At 43.6% G+C, this 20,871-nt stretch overlaps 1 long non-coding RNA gene across 1 annotated transcript; it reads right to left on the bottom strand.

Annotated features, from left to right (window-relative positions):
* LOC110432296 lies at window positions 9,667-10,294 on the bottom strand. The gene is made up of 3 exons (XR_002449714.1): window positions 10,226-10,294; window positions 9,985-10,036; window positions 9,667-9,873 (listed from the first exon to the last, which is right to left on the bottom strand). It is a non-coding gene; the product is annotated as an uncharacterized LOC110432296 (long non-coding RNA).

The following is a 20,871-nucleotide window of genomic DNA, read 5'->3' as shown; positions in this document are numbered from 1 at the left end:
GACTGGTATTGAAAGTTTAATGTGCTGAATACACAGTTTTCTTGGTTGGGATATATCGGGTTGAAAATCAAATCTGATTTCTTTGGGCAACACATGTTTTTATTGAGATATACTCCCTCAAATACAATCCAATGCCCATAAAAATCACTAATGCCCCCCCTATAAAAGAACTTACTAATTTGGCAAAAAAATTATGCAGTGAATTCACAAAAATTATGACATACCAAACCTAAAAAAATGTATCTCACACTTTTAATGAGGTGCATACATAAAAAAATCATATTGAACCACAGACTTTTATTTTACCAACCGATGCTCATGCTGCTGCAAGTGTTGGACGTGTTGTGGCAATGCTGCTAGTGCATGCATTGTCATCTGCCACGAGGTGGCACACCTCCTTGACTGTTTCTCCCTCATGGTTGCCAAGTAGAAGCAAATTTCTAGAACTAACAAATTAGTTTGTCGTGTGTGACTTTGCTAGGATGTCATCGTCATTGTCGATGTCGACAAGGCTAGAGAATGTTCCAGATACCATGGCTGCCACATGCGACATTATCCACGTTATCAACTCTAGCTGCTGTGCCGAGGGCCATGGGCGTGCCGCGTGCAGTCGCTTGGGCTTATGTGCGACCTCTCGAAGTTGTCGTGTTGCCTTCCCAGGACGTCACAGGGTTATTTAGACTTTTTCAGTTTTAAAATCAAATCTGATTTCTTTGGCCAATAAATGTTTTTCTTTTATTGAGGGGGAATTCACATAAATTATGAGAAACCAAACCTATCCCACACTTTTAATCTGGTGCATATATAGAAAAAAAAATCATATTTTACATGAAATGTTTTTAACCGAGCGGGGCTCCCATTGTTGCACCATGCCCCCACCAACGCAGATCTTCTTGACAAGTTCGTTCTCTGCCTTGGATGCTGGAGCTGCTGCCTCGGTAGTGCCACACACACCAGCATGTGCTGGCATCACGGCGCATCTACTCGATACGCCATCTCTGGTCTACGTCTCCATTGGAGACATTTCTGGCTCAGAGTTCATCCCTCTGCCTGATGCCTCTAGCATGGAGGTGAGTGCTTACTTTAGTTTCGTTGACTTGCCGGTGCAGAACGTCTGGGCCGTCCTCTTTGAGTTTGGTGGCAAGGCCTTCCTACATGCTGATCTTGGTGTGTGTGCTCCACTACTCTACCCTAACATGGACAAGGCCATGGTGCTCCCACTGTCGCCACAGCTGTCCTCCTTCTCAGAGTACCCCCATGAGATGCTCCTCCCAGCCGACCACGGCGACGATGCCTTATGCTACCACGTCAACATCTGCACCATGGAGTCAGACAATAAGATAGCAGTGCTGATGTGTGTTCTGCAGTCTGGATCCTGGGCCATCCGCTGCATAGCCAAGGGTCTTCTCGCTAAGTCTCGGGTCGAGATCCTACTGACTACTGTGCTCGCCAGCAGCAAGATCTACATGGCGAATGTCATACCAAACCTAGGAAAATGTATGCCAAACTTTTAGTCAGCAGCTGCATACATAAAACGGAATATTCTACCACAGATTTTTTTACCAACCGATGCCCAAGTCACTGGAAATTGTGTTGGATGTGTTGTTGCCATGCTCCTGGGGCCTGCATTGTCGTCAGCCATGTGGTGCCACACTCCCTCAACCCCTTCTCCCTCATTGTTGAAAACGAGAAGCAAAGTTCAAGCACTAACAATTTTTTTTGTTGTGTGTGAACATTTCAGGATGCCATGTCATTTTGTCGATGCCGGGTCAGGGAACATCACTGACGCCACGGCCGCTGCATGTTGGGTCTTGTTGTGAGCTCAATTCATGCACTCTGAGCGTGGTGGCCTAAAAGTTTGGAGCTTTGTGTTTACAGAAGCCAGGCAACGGGAGGAGCTCGCCGTCCCATGGCGGAGGAGGCACTGTCTTGCCCTTCAAGGCTGATTTGGGCTCTGGCACACCGGCACTCGTGCCACTCTGCATAAGAATGGATGACAAGGCGGCACATGCTGAGATGCCAGATCTGTCCTTGCATTGCTGTCACCACCGGCTACCAAGAGGTCTGCTGATAGCACTGCCCGAGGAGAGACATTGCCAGGTGGGTTTGCGCAATTAGAGGCCAGGGCTACCGCCATGGCACCAGCTGCCCCGCGCTTGGCCTCCAATCCCAATTGCAGCAAAGGCAGCCGCAACAGCAGGCAAGGAAGGTTTGGCGCTGCTGGTCCACGAAGCTGCATCACCAGTTCGTTGCTGCCATGAATCAACAGAGTGGCCCCGAAAGGTGAGCCTTCTTTAGATACCAAATTCATAATTTTTTTGCCAAGTCTGGGCCACCAAGATGTCAGAAGTATCTAATAGCTTGCCATGTTAGAAACGTGTTGGTTTTTGCTTGTTGGACATTGGATATAGCTGATGCCACGGCCGCAGATGCCAGCACTGCAGAAACTGCTACCCTGAATTTCAGCGGTAAAGGATCCGTACAATTATTTGGTTTTCATTGGATCAACCAAACAAAACTACTAATCAAAATGTTCCATTCCCATTACCGATGTTTATCCATTCTCTTTGCATTACCATTACTCTTTATGAACCAAACAGCACCTACAATTGAGTGGTAGAAAGTAGCGGCCAAACACAATGGAGAAAGACCTATAATCTTCAAAACCAAATCTGATTTCTTTGGTCAATATAAAGGTTTTCCTTGTATTGAGATATACTCGATCCCACAACAATACAATCCATAGCCCCTAAAATCATTTATGTGGGGATATTAAATGATTTTTAGGGGCATTGAATTGTATTGTTGTGGGAGTATATCCTAGTAGAAGGTAAACCTCTATTATAGATCTTGGGTCACTATATAGATCTTGTCGCAGGTGAGCAGAGTAGTCAACAGGATCTGGACCGGCGACTTAGCGAGACACATGGCTACATTGCAGATGGCCCTGGAGCTAGCTGGTCTGCAGGACACACACCAGCGCTGCGAACTTATTGCCTAAGTCCCAGGTGCGAACTTATTGGCAGAAGGTCTTGCCACCAAACTCAAAGAGGACCAAGTCGTTCGTGTAGTCTCAAATGTTTGGCTCTGGCAAGTCGCCAAAACCAACGTTAGCACTCCACCTCCGGCCTGCACTAGAGACGTAGACCCCGAGTAGGTAGTGGGATGAACTCTGAGCTAGAGATGCCTCCACTAGAGACATAGACCCCGAGTAGGCGTGTCGAGTGGAGGTGCCACGACGCCTGCACTTGGTGGTGAGTGTGGTACTATTAAGGCAGCTCTAGCATCCGAGGCGGAGAAGGATCTTGTCAAGGAGATTACCATTGGCGGGGCCGTGCTGCAATGATGGGAGCTGCTCAGTTAAATACATTTCCTATAAAATAGTTTTTTTCCCTATATATGCACCAGATGAAAAGTGCGGGATACATTTTCCTAGGTTTGGTTTGTGATAATTATGTGAATTCCATACATTTTTTGCTAAATTAGTAATGGGGGGACCTTAAATGATTTTAGTGGCTTTGGATTGTATTGTTGTTGGAGTATATCTCAATAAAACAAAAACATTCATTCTTGGCCACACTCATCTTGAGTCGCCAGCCTATGGTCCGCGCTCGATGTCGACCACTTTGCCATGGCATCCGCGATGGTATCAACAACAACGATGACGAAATCCTAGCAAGTTCACACATGACAGATAAATTTGTTAGTGCATGAACTTTGACAGCTGATGTCAACAATGAGATTGAAGCGGCTGAGGGCATTGCCACCTTGTGTGTAATGATGACACTGGCCCCAGCATTATGGCCACAACACGTCTAGCACAATATGCAGTGACATGAGCACAGTTGGTAAAAAAACATTTGTGGTGCAATCCGATTTTTATATGTATGGACGTGATTAAAAGCGTGTGACACATTATTCTAGGTTTGGTATGACATAATTTATGTGAATTCCCAAATAAATCTCAGATTCTATTTGGAAAACGAAAAAAGTCAAAACGGCGACCTCCAGACATCTAGAGTGTTGCCTACTCAACACCCCAATCTAAAAAACCATGTATTCAGTGCATTAAACTTTCCCACAAAAGTCATGTTAACCCAGGCATGTTTTGCTAACCGGCTTTGCTTATGTGGATAGCTATAGTGGCATTGTTGGTCATACTCGTCTTGGGTTTTTTCCCACAGCGGGGAAGCCATTCGCCTCAAGGGTGTTCACCGCATGCTCATTGCCGACAATGATGTCATGCTCCTTGAATCTAGTATGCACTCACATACTCTGTAGCCTTATTACCTCCCCATAGCATTCAACAATAATGACTCGACTCAGCAGATGTTGTTTTCGGCAACACATAGGATGTTGCGACAGTAGTAGTGGTGCATATCGCTAATACGGAGGTGAGGACATGTGTGCCATAAGCCATCCTTAGTGGGGGTTTCATGACCTAGTTTCTATCACACCCATATTTTGGAAACTATGTATAGAAGAGTTTTATTCCTATAAAACTCTCTCTACTCCCATGAAACTTTTACCACCTCTCTTTTCATTATTAATATGGGTCACATCAGCTTATTTAATGTCAATAAAACTCTGATGAAACACCATTAAGACTGGCCTAACTTTGTTGAGTCTCATGTGACTGGTCAGAGTGGAGGTTGATGAAGTCAGACCAATGGCGGCGGTTGTGGCTACATTAATTTGAAGCGGCCTCATGTTTGGTGGTTAGTAGCACCATGTGCCACTACTACTTCCATGATTGAGATCGTTCCTGCAGGTGACGGTGAGACCACTTTGGGTGATGAAAGCTCCTGTGGCCCCCTAATGCTGTTGCTATTGTTGCCCTTCCTCCCACTGGATGCATGGAGGTGAACAAAGATGTGTCTAGATTGGCCCCTGGGGAAGCTCGCAGATGGAGAGAGGACCAGCAGCTGGCCCCATGATGAGGACATCCCCACATAGCACTGTGTCCGTGGCGGGCGATTATGCCATCTAGATAAGTGCATGGGAAGCTGTAGTGTGCACTTGTAGAGAAAGGACTTTCAGTTCCCACCTTTAGTTTCGGTTGTGTTGCGCATCGGGACTAAAGGCTCTTTTATTTCTGAGTTTAAATTTCATAGGCACCAAATAGACTTTTATCCTAGTTGGGAACACCAAACCAGATTAAACGGTCACCTTTTAGTCCAAGTTGGTACTACCAACCCAAACTAAAGGTCTCCCACCTAGGATTAAATGTATCCCATGGTTGAATTTAAAAGGAGAGCACCCAAGACTTGCAATTGAATTGGTAAGGAAGTTACGTGCGAGGCAAGGGAAGTCACCTAGGATTTAAACTATTTTTTTAATTCCGATCCGATGATGGGCTTTAGTCTCGTATCTGCATTCCCGGTTAGAAAACCGCACCTAAAGCCAGTTCCCAACTGATATTGAAGCTCGGCTGTGTACTATTGTGCCTTTGTGCCTTGTTCTCCATCGAGAACATGTGCCGGTGGTGGCTGGGTAGCAGTTGTTAGAATGGCATGCGCCATCAACGAAGCCAATAAGACTGCTTTGGGAGGCCACACATATACCCCGGTGATTGCATGGCCATTTATACTGGCGCTGATGCTGCTACAGTTAAGTGGGGCTAGAAACTTCTTTGTTGCTATTGGAAGGGAGTTACAACTTTACAACTAAACATATTCGAAATAATAAGCTTCAGCAAGTTTTATCAGTAACCATGTTTTATTTTGATTCACATCGACCAAAGTAAGCTTCATATGAAAAAAGGAGATTTGTCACAGGTTCAACAATGTTACAACTTTGATTATTTCAAGGAACAAAACTGGCACTACGCCAAAACATCACAAAGGAGACACCTCACTAGTGACTCAGAATTGAAACGCGTCACTCATAAGTATTTTAGTGACGTGGCTGAACAAAGCGCGTCGCTGCTAAGTTTTTGCCCATGCCCCAGGAACAAGACACGTCACTAATGAGAAGGCATAAGTGACTCTTCTTAAGAAAACGCGTCACCAGTAATAGAAGTGACGCTTTTTAACTAAGCGCGTCACTAATATGTGGCTGTATTAGTGACTCTTCCAAACAAAACATGTCAGTTGTAACAAAAGTGACGCGTTTTACGTAGACGCGTCACTGATAATGAGAGATATTAATGACTCGTCCCAACAAAACGCGTCACTAGTATAAAAAGTGACGCGTAATGTCCAAACGCGTCATCCATATTCATACATACTAGTGACTCTTTTTGTTGAGCCTCGTCACTAACTACCTAGCCGGAAAATTAACAAGAAGATTGGTTGTCTGGTTGGGGAATCCTTGCCTGTGCATGTCCTCCGAACAGGAAAAATGAAAAAAAAAACAATCGGTATACCACAACCAATTTGTAGTGTCGGACAACGGTTGTTAAAATGTAATATTAACATCTAACAATCGGTCGTTATAAATTTGTAACAGATCATCGGTCGCTTTTTTTACTCGTATCGATGGTACATTGGTTGCTACATGTATTTAGCCGCATGCCACAGATGATCAGTCGCTAACTGGAAAAATGACTCTTCTTTATATGACCCTTTTATTTTTGAACTTACATCTATGATCCTGAAACAAATTTTTATTACTTCTAGTGGAGGATAAAAAGACTGTTTTGCCCCTAGCGTAAAAAATTGTAGAGTTTTATTTGTTTGTTGTATATTTGGAGTAATGTTTAGCAAATAAATTCATACATAATATACAAACAAAACTGTGCAATTTTTTATGCGAAATATAACCTATTATTATATATGAATCTATTTGCTAAATATTACTCCAAATATACCAAAAAAACAAACAAAACTCTGCAATTTTTTATGCCACGAGTAAAATGGTCTTTTTACCCTCTACTTAATACTGTTAACTGCTGAAAACGGATGGAAGGCCATGCAAGTAATAAAAGTTTGTTTCAAGGCCTATCGGATATGTTCAAAAAAATAGGTCATATAAGGAAGAGCTATTTTTTTAGGACCATACAGACAAATCTCTCAAAAACATATTATAGAGTCAAATAATTAGTCGCTATAGTCCATTTTCATTTTGGCATGGCCAGCCCAGCCCACTCGCGTGCACTGAAGTTAGAGCGGCCCACCAATCAGCACCCAAAACCCTATCTCCAGCCATTCCTACCCCAGCAGCCACATCTCTCACACACGAGCAGCGCCGCATCTGGTCTCGGGGATCTTCACCACCGCCGCACGTGAGCTCGCGGGGGGCGCCATCCAGCCTGCCGCGGCAACCATCGCGTCCTCTGCTTCCTCCTCCTCTAGCAATTCACCGTGGATTCTTATCGATTCGGATTGCTGCGGAATGACATGATGCAGGCGGCTCCTATGCGGGTACGGCACCGAGGCCGCCTCCTTCAGCACCGGCTTCCTAGCCGCCGCTAGCCCCGCGCTGTACCGTGCTGGCATCGGCTGCGGCGCCTGCTTCCAGGTACGGGACCTGCTACAGCTACCTTCACCAATCAAATCACCACCGGACCGACGCCGATTGCGCTCTCGATTCCCAATGAGTCGCCTATAGTCATTACGTGTGCTGTGCCTGTTCCCTGATTCGTCTCGGCTCTGCGCGCAGGTGCAGTGCAAGGATAAGAAGCTCTGTGCCGCGGCGGCAGCCAGGGTAGTGGTAACGGACCGCGCCAGGACCAACCGCACCGACTTTGTGCTCAGCAGCACCGCATTCGCGGCCATGGTGCGCCCCGGCATGACCAAACGCCTCGCCGGCCTCCGCACCGTCGATGTCGAGTACACGAGGTAAGTAAACACAAAATAAATAAACACAAAATAAATAAACACCGAGCAAGCGACTAAACCAACAACTCCTGTTTTTTCAACACCTGTTGATTTTCCTACAGGGAGATTTGTTGTTTCTTAAAAAATAAAACTCGATCTATGCTGTGATATGGAAAGCCAGGTGCTGGCCTATGTATTTTATTGAATTAGTCCCATGTGTTGAATGAGGGGCGCACCAACCCTGTAGCAAGCTATTGCAGGCGCCCTATCTATCAGCAGTAGAACACCAGTAACGTTCTCTTATAGCAAATTATGAATGCATGTTTCAGTTAAAATTTGTAAATGCATGTTTCAGTTAAAATTTATCTGTTCAATTTACTTCCTTTACAGCTCACTAGATTCCTACTCCCTCCTGCTACTTGCTACTCCATATTGTTGTGAACTTTGATGCTTGGGGTTTCAGAGTTCTGTTGGCTCGGCATGTCGTGGTGCTTGCCACCTTGGATGCTGGACAATAGTGCCTCTGGGCTTGTAGGTGATTTCTCCTCTAGATTTAAATAGCTCATGGAATCTCCCCTACTTTGTTCCCTGCTATCCCCCTCCTTTTCCATTATCTGTATTTATTTTGTGTCCTAAGATTAGACCTGAGATGAGATATAGGTGCTCTAGTTTGTGCTTGTTACACATTAGGGTGGACTGTTATGAAACTTAAGCAAGAGGTCAATGTCTTCTATCTCCTACCACTATGCTAGAAAAGCTAATTAGTGACGCGTCTATAGGGTCATTAGTGACGCGGAAAAGACGCGTCACTTTTATTACGTCTGTGATGTGGACAAATTAGTGACGCGTATTTAGTACATGCATCATTGATGTTAAGATACCAACGACGCGTATTTAGTACACACGTCACTAATGTTAGTGTAGCAGCAACACCTAATGATAAATTGCATCACTGATAAGGGCATATCAGTGACACGCAATGAGAACACGCGTCACTAATAAGGAGGTACGAGAGACACACACTAACAGTACGCGTCACTAATAATTAGAATCAGTGACTCATGCGAACCTAACGTGTCACTGATAGCATATAAACAAGTGACACGTGGTAATAATACATGTCTGAAATAGGATCATAACAGTGACACGTCTAGTCATTAATGTCACTTGCATTTTTCATCAGAGCCACATACCACAGGTTCACTGCACATATATGAAAGCCATCAATATTCAGTGACACACTACATTGACAGATCCACATTTATATCCAATTGATTGATAGATTCACAATAGGATCGAAATCCATCACAACATTGGACATAACTTATTCAGTCACACACTACATCAATGGACCCATATTAATGGCAACACACATCACTGATGGTTGATTCGGATGATAGAACTCTCCTTTCTTGTTGATGACCTGTGTCACTAAGAACATGGCCAACTTTTCTCTAATCATGTGCACATCAATGGGCTTCGTCAACACTTCAAATTCCTGTGTCAAGATAGAACTTTGGTAAAAAAGAAAACTTGACACAGTACAATAGTACAATATAGAAGATCAATGGAAAATATGTAATTCAACTAGTCAATCCAGACATAGCATATAGTCTTAATTACAATAAACAACTATCATTGTGTGTGTGTGTGTGACTATGTGACTACAGTGAGAAATGGTGGTGGCAGCTAGCTTAGCTGCATAGTGAAGAATCATGGATGGATGATGTTTGCATTGCATCACAAGTACATTAAAAGGTCAAGAAGCTGCGGCTCCAAGGCGCTGACGATCCCAGAGGGGACCACGGTTTGAACAAATCTGACATTGACTCAACAAAGCATACCCGCAGTCTTACTAAAGAAACATATTATTTTGTTAATTGTAGAAAGATATTATGTGGTTCATGCTTACTGCAATGACTTGTGACTTACTTTAACAGATCACACTATATCTTAGTAACTCTATTAGTCTAGAGGATAGCAGCACATGTACACTAAATTAATTAGATGTGAATACCTCAGGGCATTCCAAGTTTGTTTGTCCCATGGCTAAAATCAATTGGTGGGCAGCATAGAAGCCAGATCCCTTGCCAGAAATAGATTGTTGGTGGCACTGCAACAAATATATATACAACATAATAATACACACAATTATTTGAAAATGGAACTTGAACACAATACTAAATATACTAGAGGACTGAATTTTATTTTTGGAAGCACTTACCACATATTTAGCGGCGTGTGTCAATGGCTTTGGTTTGTAGCATAAAGACAAGCTGCTTTATAAAAAGAACAATGTGTCAGTCACACGATCTATGCTGCTAGTTATAACACCCTGGTTTTATTTTGGGGTGTTATACTAGTTTTCTTCATGGTTCCTCTAATATCTCACTTTTTCTAAGTATTTTTCTTGCAGTACAAAACCAAAAATCAGCAATTTTTGCATACTCTAGCCAGCTCAGTACCTTTCATCTTGTCAATATCCGGTGCTGCAAGCATGGCTGCATATGGGAATTACGCATGACTGCTTTAGCCTCCATGCTACCTGCCAAAAAGATTGTGAACCCACAAATTTAAATTAACTACATCAATTAAGTTAGATAGATATTGCACTATAACCAAGTTAAACGAACTAGAGGGAACTGTAATAAGGAAAGAACTTTATGATGTGAGGGTGTCAAGTTCTCAGTTGAGTTCAGTCACACTCACATGTCAGGTCATCACAGCAAGATCATAAACAATTTATAAATCTCAAAATCTGTGCTCTATCCAAGTATCTAACAGGACAGTTAGCCATTTAAGTTGCAGATTCAAATCTCTAAATATGTGAAATATAATCTGAAGTACTAAACAAGTCGCAAAAAAATCACATGATGATGAACTATTCAAAAGCAACACCCTCCCCCTACACCATCGCAAATAAAATCACATGATGATGCAGTCTTCAAAAGCAACGCCCTCCCCCTACACCATACACACACGATCCCTAATCCATGCCGGATTGAACATCATACTGTCAAAATCGAGTTCCCCAATGCCAAGATCCCATCAAGCCAAACCAGTTTCTTAGTGCCCAATCCAAATCCCCATCCCATTACTTCATGTCGAAATCAAGATCCCACCACCATCGTTGACCTCCATCGCCACTTGCCCGGCAGGCAGGGCAGATCCATCGCAACCGAAGGGGCGGTGGCTGAATCAGGAGTGCTTAGGCCAGCGTACGGGATGGGAGGGACAGCGGCAGATCTACCGGCTAGTGGCTGGCAGAACTAGGCCTGCGCACTGGAGGGGGCGCCGCCACCGGCAAGCTGCGGAGAGGAAGGGCACCGAATCGGTGGCGGCGACCAGCAGCGAGGAACTTACGGAGGAACGGATCTTGAGGCTGCCGACCTGGTTGCGGTGGACGGCATGAGTGCGGAGCTGCTGCGGTGACAGGGCGTGCATAGCTGCGGCGGCGGCACAGCGTGTGGGTGTGTGCGAGAGGAGCCGAGCGGGGGAGTCCACGGGTGCGTGCATGCTATTGGGCGAGTGCCTGTGAGGGTGTTTGGGGGCATCGACCGACGGGTTTGGGTTAGGACTTCTTTGTTTTTTTAATTTTTTATTAATTAAAGTATTTTCATGTCACGAGAACGCGCGGACGCCGAAATGAAAAGCTAGAATGCCAAAATGGAGAGCACGAATGCCAAATCCTAGCGGCCGTTCGAATTTTCTGTGCATGTGTTATTTTTTTGTGCGTTTTCAAATAACCCACAAAATAATAAGATTTTTTCTGTGCGGGCATGTAATTTTTTTGTGTGTTTTTAAAGAACCGATAGAATAAATTGAATTTCTGTGTGTGTTGATTTTTTTCTGTATAATGTCATGCACAGAAAAACCATACAATTATTCTATGTGTTTTTGCATTTTCTATCGGATATTTTGGTACCAACAGAATAATCATAATTTTTTATGCGCACCGAAAGAACGCACAGAAAAATTCTACACGCACAGAGCAATTCGAGTTTCCAATAGGGCAATTCTATACATTGTGGTGCTGTAGGCCGGAGGACATGACCTCTAGGCCTTGCTGCCTCTCATGTGGCGGGCTCTAGCCCCTAACCTCGGTGGTGTCCCTCCTCATCCGTGGCTCCTGGTTGCGGCGGGCGATGGCACGAAGGGGCTGATCAAAGAGGTACAACAGCGGGCGTGCGTGACGTGCTGCTACCGCGCGCGCGTACTGCCTTCTCTGGTGGCGGCTCGACTGGAGGACAACCACAACAATAGGATTTCAACAACTCCCTGGCAGGAACACGACGATTCGTCTGGTTAAACACAGAGAGATTTTCGGCCAGGTGATCAGTGACGCGGCTCAACAAGAAGAGTCACTGATATTAAAAATATGAGTGACGCATCTAGACAATATGTGTCACTCTTGTTACGAGTGACGCGTTTTGTTGGAAAGAGTCACTAATATCTCTCTATATCGGTGACATGTCTAGGTAAAATGTGTCACTGCTGTTAACAGTGACGCATGTTGTTGGGAAGCGTCACTAATATGTATATATAAGAGTGACGCGCCTAGCTAAGACGCGTCACTTTTATTATCAGTGACGCGTTTCTTAGGACGAGTCACCGGTATCTTGTCATTAGTAACGTGTCTTGTTCCTGAGGCATGGGTAACAACTAATCAGTGACGTGTTGTGTTTATCCACGTCACTAATATACTTATTAGTGACGCGTTTTAGTTTCGAGTCACTAGTTGAGGTGTCTCCTTTGTGCTGTTTTGGCATACAGTGTTGATTTGTCAGATTTCGTACTGGAATCAGATGTGTACTTAATTACTTGCTGCTATAATTTACAGAGTACCAAACTGCAGCTTGCTAAAGTGAAAGTTATACTAGTCAAAAGAGAGTTCTGATCTAAGTCTAAACTGCAAATAGTGGGCATCTGCTCATCAGTTATTGATATTCGAGATAGGCATAGAAATCATTTCCAACTAGTCTTATGACTCCTTACTACTAGTCTATGTGTGTTACTTTGTGAGACATAATTTCATAGATGGTTCCCTGAATTGGGGATTATTAGTCAGCTGACATGTCTTTTAAACGCTTGTTTGTTCTCTGAAACAATTACTAGAAAGAAGTACAGATCTAAGATATAATACCAAACTACCGAATACTATGATTACTTGACGTGGTGCTGTTTTTTATTAATAATAAACTACATGATCAATAATTCATGATATCTAATTTGTAGATGGTTAGAATGAAAATTATGCTAGAACTTTCAATTTGAGTCATCGGTTCTTTGTGTTTTTGTTTCGTTTAGTGAGCTAGTGCTCTCAAGTCTGAAATAAAACTACACACACATAATTTGAGTTATCTATCCTACCTTCTCTTTGCTTGCAGTTTCAACAGTTCAGAAGAGCAACATCGGGGTGCTAGTTTATCGATTCCAGCAGCAGTTTCAGCTTCAGTTCTTGTGCACCGAAGATCATCTATGCACCTCTAGACTTAACAACTACCTGCTGTTTTGTAGAAATTGAGCAAATTACATATCTTACATTCATGTCTTTAATTAACAATCTGTTGTTTTGTTGTAGCTTGGGAGCAGTTGGCCTACATTGAGCTAAGAGGAAAGGAGGTAGCTAGGAGGTATATGTATGGCCATTTATTCTATAAAGCAACATTTACTTCATAGATCTGGTGGATACTCTATGTAATCACTTACAGTTATTATCACAAGAACTTGTATTATGAAGTGTAAAATATTTTTGTACTGCTATGAAATGTACCATATTGTGAAACACGAGATTCAGAAATGTACACCATGCATCTAGATTTTTTTTATTTTTGCAAACTGTTATCAGTGACGCGTTTTGGCTATATGCGTCTCTAAGGAGGCGACATTAATGACGTGTCTTCTCAATACACGTCACAACTATGTTAAAATTAGTGACGCGTCTTCTCAATACGTGTCACTACTATGTTAACAGCAGTGACACGTCTTCTCAATACACGTCGCTACTATGTTAACATCAGTGATGCATCTTCTCAAGACGCGTTGCTGCTATCTCATACTAGTGACGAGTATTCTCAATACACGTCGCCACTATGTTAACATCAGTGACGCAACTTCTCAATACTTGTTGTTGCTATCTCATATTAGTGACGCGTATTCTCAATACGCGTCGCTGCTATCTTCACATTAGTGACGTGTTTCTACGCGTCACTAATATCTTCACATCAGAGACGCAATAAAGGTGACGTGTATTTTTGCATCACTAATGAGCCTCTAGATGCGTCACTAATTAGCATTTCTAGCATAGTGTGGATTGACATTACCTTCCAGTACGACATGGGGATACACAATAATCACATGACTAGCACACCTTGGTCGCACGAGAACTACTTGAGAATTAAATTTGCAGTGAAGTAGGGAAACCCAGCCTAGCTGAGTTTTAATACTGGCCCAGCGACTTTTGTCAAGCATCAAAATTTGAACCGCTTGGGAATTGGGATACACACTAAGAGTTGTTCTAGTATCCACTATTACAAAAAAAGCTCTACGCTGGCCGTGGAGATTTTTTTACAGACGGTTTCAATTAAAAAACACCTGTGAAAAGAAATCGGCGGGCCCAAGACTCCAGAACTGTTAGTGGAAACACATTTCACTAGCGATTTTCTTAAGTGAACCACAAGTGAAAATGGATTTGCACCGACAATTTTTCTACCAAAACTGCAACTAGAAATAAATGATACTGAGGCCATGAGGCTGCTTGTTTTTTAGATTTCTAGTGGTGGTTTCTTAAGAAAACCGCATGTAGAAATAATTTGAAATTGTTTTCTTTTGAGTTTTTCAAATGAGTTGAATGAAAAAACACCAAAATGAAAGTTGTAGATCTCGAAAAAATATGAAACTTTGTAGTTGATATCTTTTCATTTCAAATCATCTTGTCATCAAAAATTACGTTCAACTTTTTCAAATTTGAAAGTCAAATTTTTAAACGACCTTGGATGGAGAAACTACCAATATAAAAGTTATAGATCTTGAAAAGTTATAAAACTTTATATTTGAGAAATTTTTCATTTGCATTCATTTAGGGCCTGAAACAATCAATGTATATTCGGTTTAGGATAATATGTGGGAAACCAAACTCTAATATAAACACAACTGAGTGATGGGTGGCGTGGTAGAGGTCCTAGAGGAGGCTACGCACGAGGAGGTCGCGGGTTTGAATCCTGCTAGCCACGTAGCACGTGATTTTACATGAGAAATTGAGCACACAACTGGCTAGTAAGCCTAGGATTTTAATTTTTTTTCCTATTTTTAAAACCCGGTTTTATATTTTCTGGATAAATGTTTCCATTAGCGTTTGACTTAACTGAACCGCCGCCTGTGGAAATTGATTTTCATAGGAGGTTGTCTTAACTGAACCGCCAGTGGAAATCATTTTCCACAGACGGTTCTCAATTAACAGCTAGTGGAAAGATCCATTTCTACTCCCTCCTATCACTGGCGGTTCTGAAAAATGCATGTACACATGGGTTACGAACCGCCTTTACAGAGCTTCTTTGTACTAGTGATTGGCAAGGTCATCTAAAACGTCTAAAAATCACATTAACAAAAATTCAAAACTGTAGAATAATTACGTCTTTAATCAACGGGTACGTCTCAGTTGGCGGTAACACATTCACAGTCAAAGGTTGCAATGGTCTTATCCCTTTAGAAAACATTTACAACTCTAAAATCTACGCATTCGCTAAGTTTGCCTCATATTGGGCTAAATCATACCTAGCTAACATCCTTCTGCCAGTCAGAGAACAGTGGCAAATCCAGCCAAGTGTCAACACTTCTGTTTTACTTCGTGTACGGTGTCAAGGAATACTGAATAATGAGTTATTGAATTAATGCACTGCATAATTATTAGTTCAAGGATTGCTACCTCTATTTCACAGCACTTGCCGGATTTCATATCCCACGTAAATTGTTGCCAAGTTCTGTTACTCTTTGTTGTATTCAAAAAAGAATAATAACTATCCTCTAAATGCATAGATTTAATTGTATGTCATCAAACATTACATGTATATTGTGCTATCTAGGTATGGGCGGAAATGGTTGTTCCTGAACTCACACATATCACAAAAACTCTCAAAACATCATACTCTAGTCCACGCACTTATTTTGATGTGTCATCTGGGTTCTAAAGTAACCACATGATGTCATCAATATCTTGGCAAGTAGCTCCGTGTGTGGAAGTGGAATGTGCTTGGCTGTGAAATCTGATTGCTGCTGGTCAAATCTATTCCGCTCTCAGCTTGACATAACTCGCAAAGCAACCATCCAACTTCCTCTTCCAACTAGGCAGCATCAGTTTTGGCCTCGTGGTCTCAACTGTTGAGAACACCATGGTATTTTTGCGAGTTCATAGACCTGTATATATAACAGCCCATGATTGGAAACGACTCGTTCATACTCTTTAATTTTTTGAAAGGACCATCAAAGCTTCTTTATTTCTTTTTAATAAAGCCAGCAGTACAAAAGAAAGAAAACAAGCGCCCTCATGGCCTCACTGTCATAGATTATTAAGTCAGTCTCCACTCACCACGAACAATTTTCTAAAATTGTCTTACTCCTAGGTGGAGCGTTGTTATTGTAAGGTTAATTCTAGCATTACATTCTCACTAAACTTACCAATTGACAATAAAATGGATGGGTCAAACTGCCACTACTGGCATTCTAGCTAATAAAACATGGCTAGCAACTCATTGTCCACGGCCACATGCATTGTTAAATTTGATCATTGTGTATGTACAAAAAGGAATGAGGTTAACTATTGTCGTCTTGTTTGTTGAAAGGAGGGCGCATATATATACATTTATTAGGTCACATCAAGCGCCCAATGTACACTATTAGAGAAATGACCTTTCATTGACGGCTATAATATATTTAGTCCTCACTATGTCAAAAAGCACTTCACAAACGAGTGTTCATTTGCATCACAGACGCTCCAGCACAAGTCAGCAATATGACGTCTGTAATAAGTCTTATTACAGACACGCATAACTGCATGCGACTATGATTAAACTGGACACGCATCTGTAGGCATGACACTACTATAGACCCGTGCACTGTGCAACCATCTGTGTGAACAACGGTATTATAGACGCCTGTTCTCAGCAACCATCTGTACTTAGATTCTTACTACAGATGCCGACGCTAAAACCGTTTCTGTGAACAACACAATTACAAACGCATGCTATCTATAAACGTATGTGGTAAGTATCCAACTACAAATGCTAGCAGTACAAATGTCTGTGCGAAGGAAGATATTTATAGATGCGTGTTGTTCATAAACATCTATAGTTATGATAGTACTATAGACGATGATGGTAGACATGTCTGTGTGAAGAACTATATTTCATACATGTGCTATCTGCAATCGTCTGTAGTTAGGATGCTACTATAGACGAGGATAGTAAAAGCGTCTGTGTGACGAAAAATACTACAGACGTGCAGTCTACGCACGTCTGCTATTTAGGATACTGTTACAAACGCCCTCCGTAATTGTGTCTGTGTTAGTGACGCTCTATGGCACCTTACAGCTGTTGAGGTGCTCTAGCTCCAGCTAGAAGGATGCGACCGCATTCTCGATCTCGAACAGCAAGTCTAGGAGATAGTACCAGAAGCGCTTGAGTGGTGGGAGCACCTTACTGGTGCACGATCTGGTGTTGGACATTGGCCAACATGTGAAACATCTGGTGGCTATCTAACGTGGTGGGGTTCAGGCCTAGGCCGTGTTGGATATGGTGGGCCAGAACCTCAAGACCTGACATGGCGGAGAGGGTGGCGTTGTGAGCTTGCTGCCCATTAGCGCAACCCCATTGAGCTGGTGGAGGTCACTGTAGCAATCAGTGACATTGGCTAGGCTCCCAAAGTTGATGACCTAGCCTAGGGCGAAGGCCCTGGCCATGAGGAAGAACTCGCCAGTGAAGTGGACACTACCATCTTGGGTAGCACCGCTTGCTCTAGTGACGAGGTGGTTGGCTCTGGCCACCGTAGAGCCTGAATCACACTTGACGTGCTCCCCTACATGACGCACCAGCTATCGCGGTGTCAAAACAGCGGCAAGCATTAATTTTCATGTTAGTGTCAGAGTGTGTGTCTCCGATAGCTCGAGTGGACTTGAGAACACAATAATCACAGAGGAGCCATAGTGGTTTATCCTGGTTCGGGATAATCTATGCCCTACATGGCTACATCTAGCTGATGATCCCTTATACTCAAGAACACCCAAAATCTAGGCGATACAATAGAGTGTATAGGAGAAAGAGAGAGATTTGGTAGGGGATCGCTCCGTGCTGATCCTAAGGTTGCCTCATAGCTAGTGGAGCCTTCCACCTCATTAGAGAGGAGGAAGATGATAGATGTGGTGGATGAGCTCTCGATGCCCCTCTCTGGATTGCTCTGCTCTCAGTACCAAGCTTGAGTGGAACGGTGAGGAATGGATTGATCTACATGGAATCGTACTCCCCAATCTTATGATCCGACCTCCCCGTTATATTCTGAGGTAGGCTGGGTACATGGTGGTTTGGGGGCATTGAGCCTATGGTCTATATGCGTCAGAGTCTAGGAGGATCTTACAGCGGTGTCCTGTGGACTGTAGCAATCTCATAGAGCCGAAGAAGCTCTGGGCATCATCTGAATGACACGCTGAGTGTCACGCTGTATCTGCATGGACCAGCCTCCCATAGGTGCACCTTGTGGAGACTTTTGGTGGCAAAGGAGGCCGGCTCAAGGGACTGATGTGCGAGCCCAGGAGGCCCCGAGCCCTTGGAGGTTGTGGAGGAGTTTATCTTCTTGCATCACGGCCCGTGCATGACCCTGTCGGAGGAGGGATTGATATTTAACACCAAGTCCAAGGGGTAGCGCTAGGGAGCCCCCTAGCATTGTTGGCTCGGGGCACACTTTCTTGTGCCCGGACCTTGGATTAGATCTAGGCTTCTATTGATCGGGATCCTAGAGCTCGGATGACCACTTAAGCCCTGAGCAGAGGTGGCGGATGCGTTCGATCAGGCTCGGACCAATTCCTTGGCTTGAACAATACACAGGAGCATACCTGATGGGTACAGCCCCCGAGCCACCGTGCGATCCTGGAGGGTTCTGTCGGAGGGCCTCTCAATCAGGAACCTTTGTTCCTGAGTCTTGACGTACCCTTATGTTAGGATCTCGTCACTCGCCATCACAACTATGACACTCATCTATGGGCTGCATCTACTGCACGAGAAGAGCTCAGGGACACCTTTGTTCGAATGCATCTCACAGACATTTTAGGGAATGCTTTAAACAAAAATACAGTGCTATTTTGTTCATGGAAAGTTCTCATTTCTATTGTCATCAGACCCCTGTCTTCTTCCATTTCACATAATACTCAGTACAGAATTAAAGTTCTCTATGAGTGATAATGTGATGTCACTAAGAAGAAAGGGTGCCTTGGTATATATAGGCTGAAAAGAATCATGTTAATATACTGTTACTTCTATGTTGCAAAAGGGTTGTTGCATATTTATTTTCCTTGGGCCAGACATGCATTCAATAGTAATCTTATATTGCAAAAAATGGTTGTGATTCTTTCCCATCAAAGTATCTTCTGCTTTATTTATCAAATTTGTGAAAATTAATTTTTAAACAATTATTAGGATCTTTAATCAATCAATTAGTTATTACTCATACGGATAGTTCATCATTGCAGCTCGAAAACCGTGATCACCGCTGGTTCTATGTGTCAAGAATGATTGTCCGTAGCGTCGGGATCTTCATCACCGCAAGATTGAAACGTGAGTGGAAAATTGAAAAAACAATACAAAACATGACTATACGAACTACCGTCCATCTATGTTGTCTTATGCATCCATGCCAATAGCTCATGCCCACCTCTGCTTGACTGACTTTTTTAGATCCTTTTTTCTAGAGATCCACGGCACCCAGCTCTAGCCACATCGTCCTGCCATGCCACCTAGACTTCGATGATAAGGTCACCCAGTGGTGGATATGTTAATATTTTTCGAATAAATGATTAAAAAGCAAAAAAAAGTTATTCTGCTGAGCCATCGCTAGCATCACAGACATCACTATATGTCATGGATCACATATAATTTATTATGGACCTGCCTACTGTTTTCCCTGCACCAACAAGAAGCAGTAGTATGTTCAGTTTGTGTCACAAATGGCTGTGCAATAGCATGAGTAAGGAACATGTGCTCCCTGATGTCATCCCGAGTTTTAATTATCACTACACCACAACCCTTAATCAGCAACTGACGCCAGTTGCTAAAAGCAGTTAATTAGCATAGAACGGTGAGTCGCTAAAGGTTAGTGAAGGACGGTCAGTTGCTAAAACCAAATAGGGCGATGGATGGTCCATTGCTATAATTTTTTTCTTTTGCGTTGGACGGTCTGTTGCTATAGATTAGGAACAACATCAGATAGTCCGTGGCTACAGAAATTTTCCATTCACGCGCGGTATTTGGGCCCTTCCCACAGTAATTTTGGCCCAAAATAACCTAAACCCTAACTCATCCCACATACACACCATGTCACACAGCCTATCCACTCCAGCCCCGCCTCCACTCGTCATGCCCATGCGTGCCCCGCCGCCCGTGTGCCCCGTCGGCAGCCTGCCCCGCCGTCCTCCACAGCCCCATCCTCGCCGCCCAGACGCCCCCACCGGCCGGCCACATCGATCCCTGCGCTCGCTGGTTGGTAGGGCCTCGACGCCGGCAACCCGCCTCCACACGCCTGCCCCCGCCGGACCTCGACACCACCCGCCGTTGGACCTGCAGACGCCCGACGCTGTACGTCCACACCAACGCCCTCTGGTTTTCTAAAGCCCACAGGTGCAGATCCCTGTCCCTCTCCTTCAACATGGTGTAGAGATCGACTTTTCCCCATTTGTTTGCTGCCCTAGCTTGGGGATAACCAAGGTCAGAAGTTTTTTCCCTTTGGGGTCCTCTGATTGAGATGGTTTGGATGGTCTTTGGTCTTCGTATTAGTTGTTATTGAGAGAGGAACCACCTTGGGAATCAACTCTTAGATTATGCTGCCTGATAGTTGTGCACTGTATCTACGCCTG

The sequence above is a fragment of the Sorghum bicolor genome, chromosome 2, assembly GCF_000003195.3.
Source record: "Sorghum bicolor cultivar BTx623 chromosome 2, Sorghum_bicolor_NCBIv3, whole genome shotgun sequence".
In the NCBI taxonomy this organism is placed as follows: Eukaryota; Viridiplantae; Streptophyta; class Magnoliopsida; order Poales; family Poaceae; genus Sorghum; species Sorghum bicolor.
This window is presented reverse-complemented; position numbering and strand designations above follow the sequence as displayed.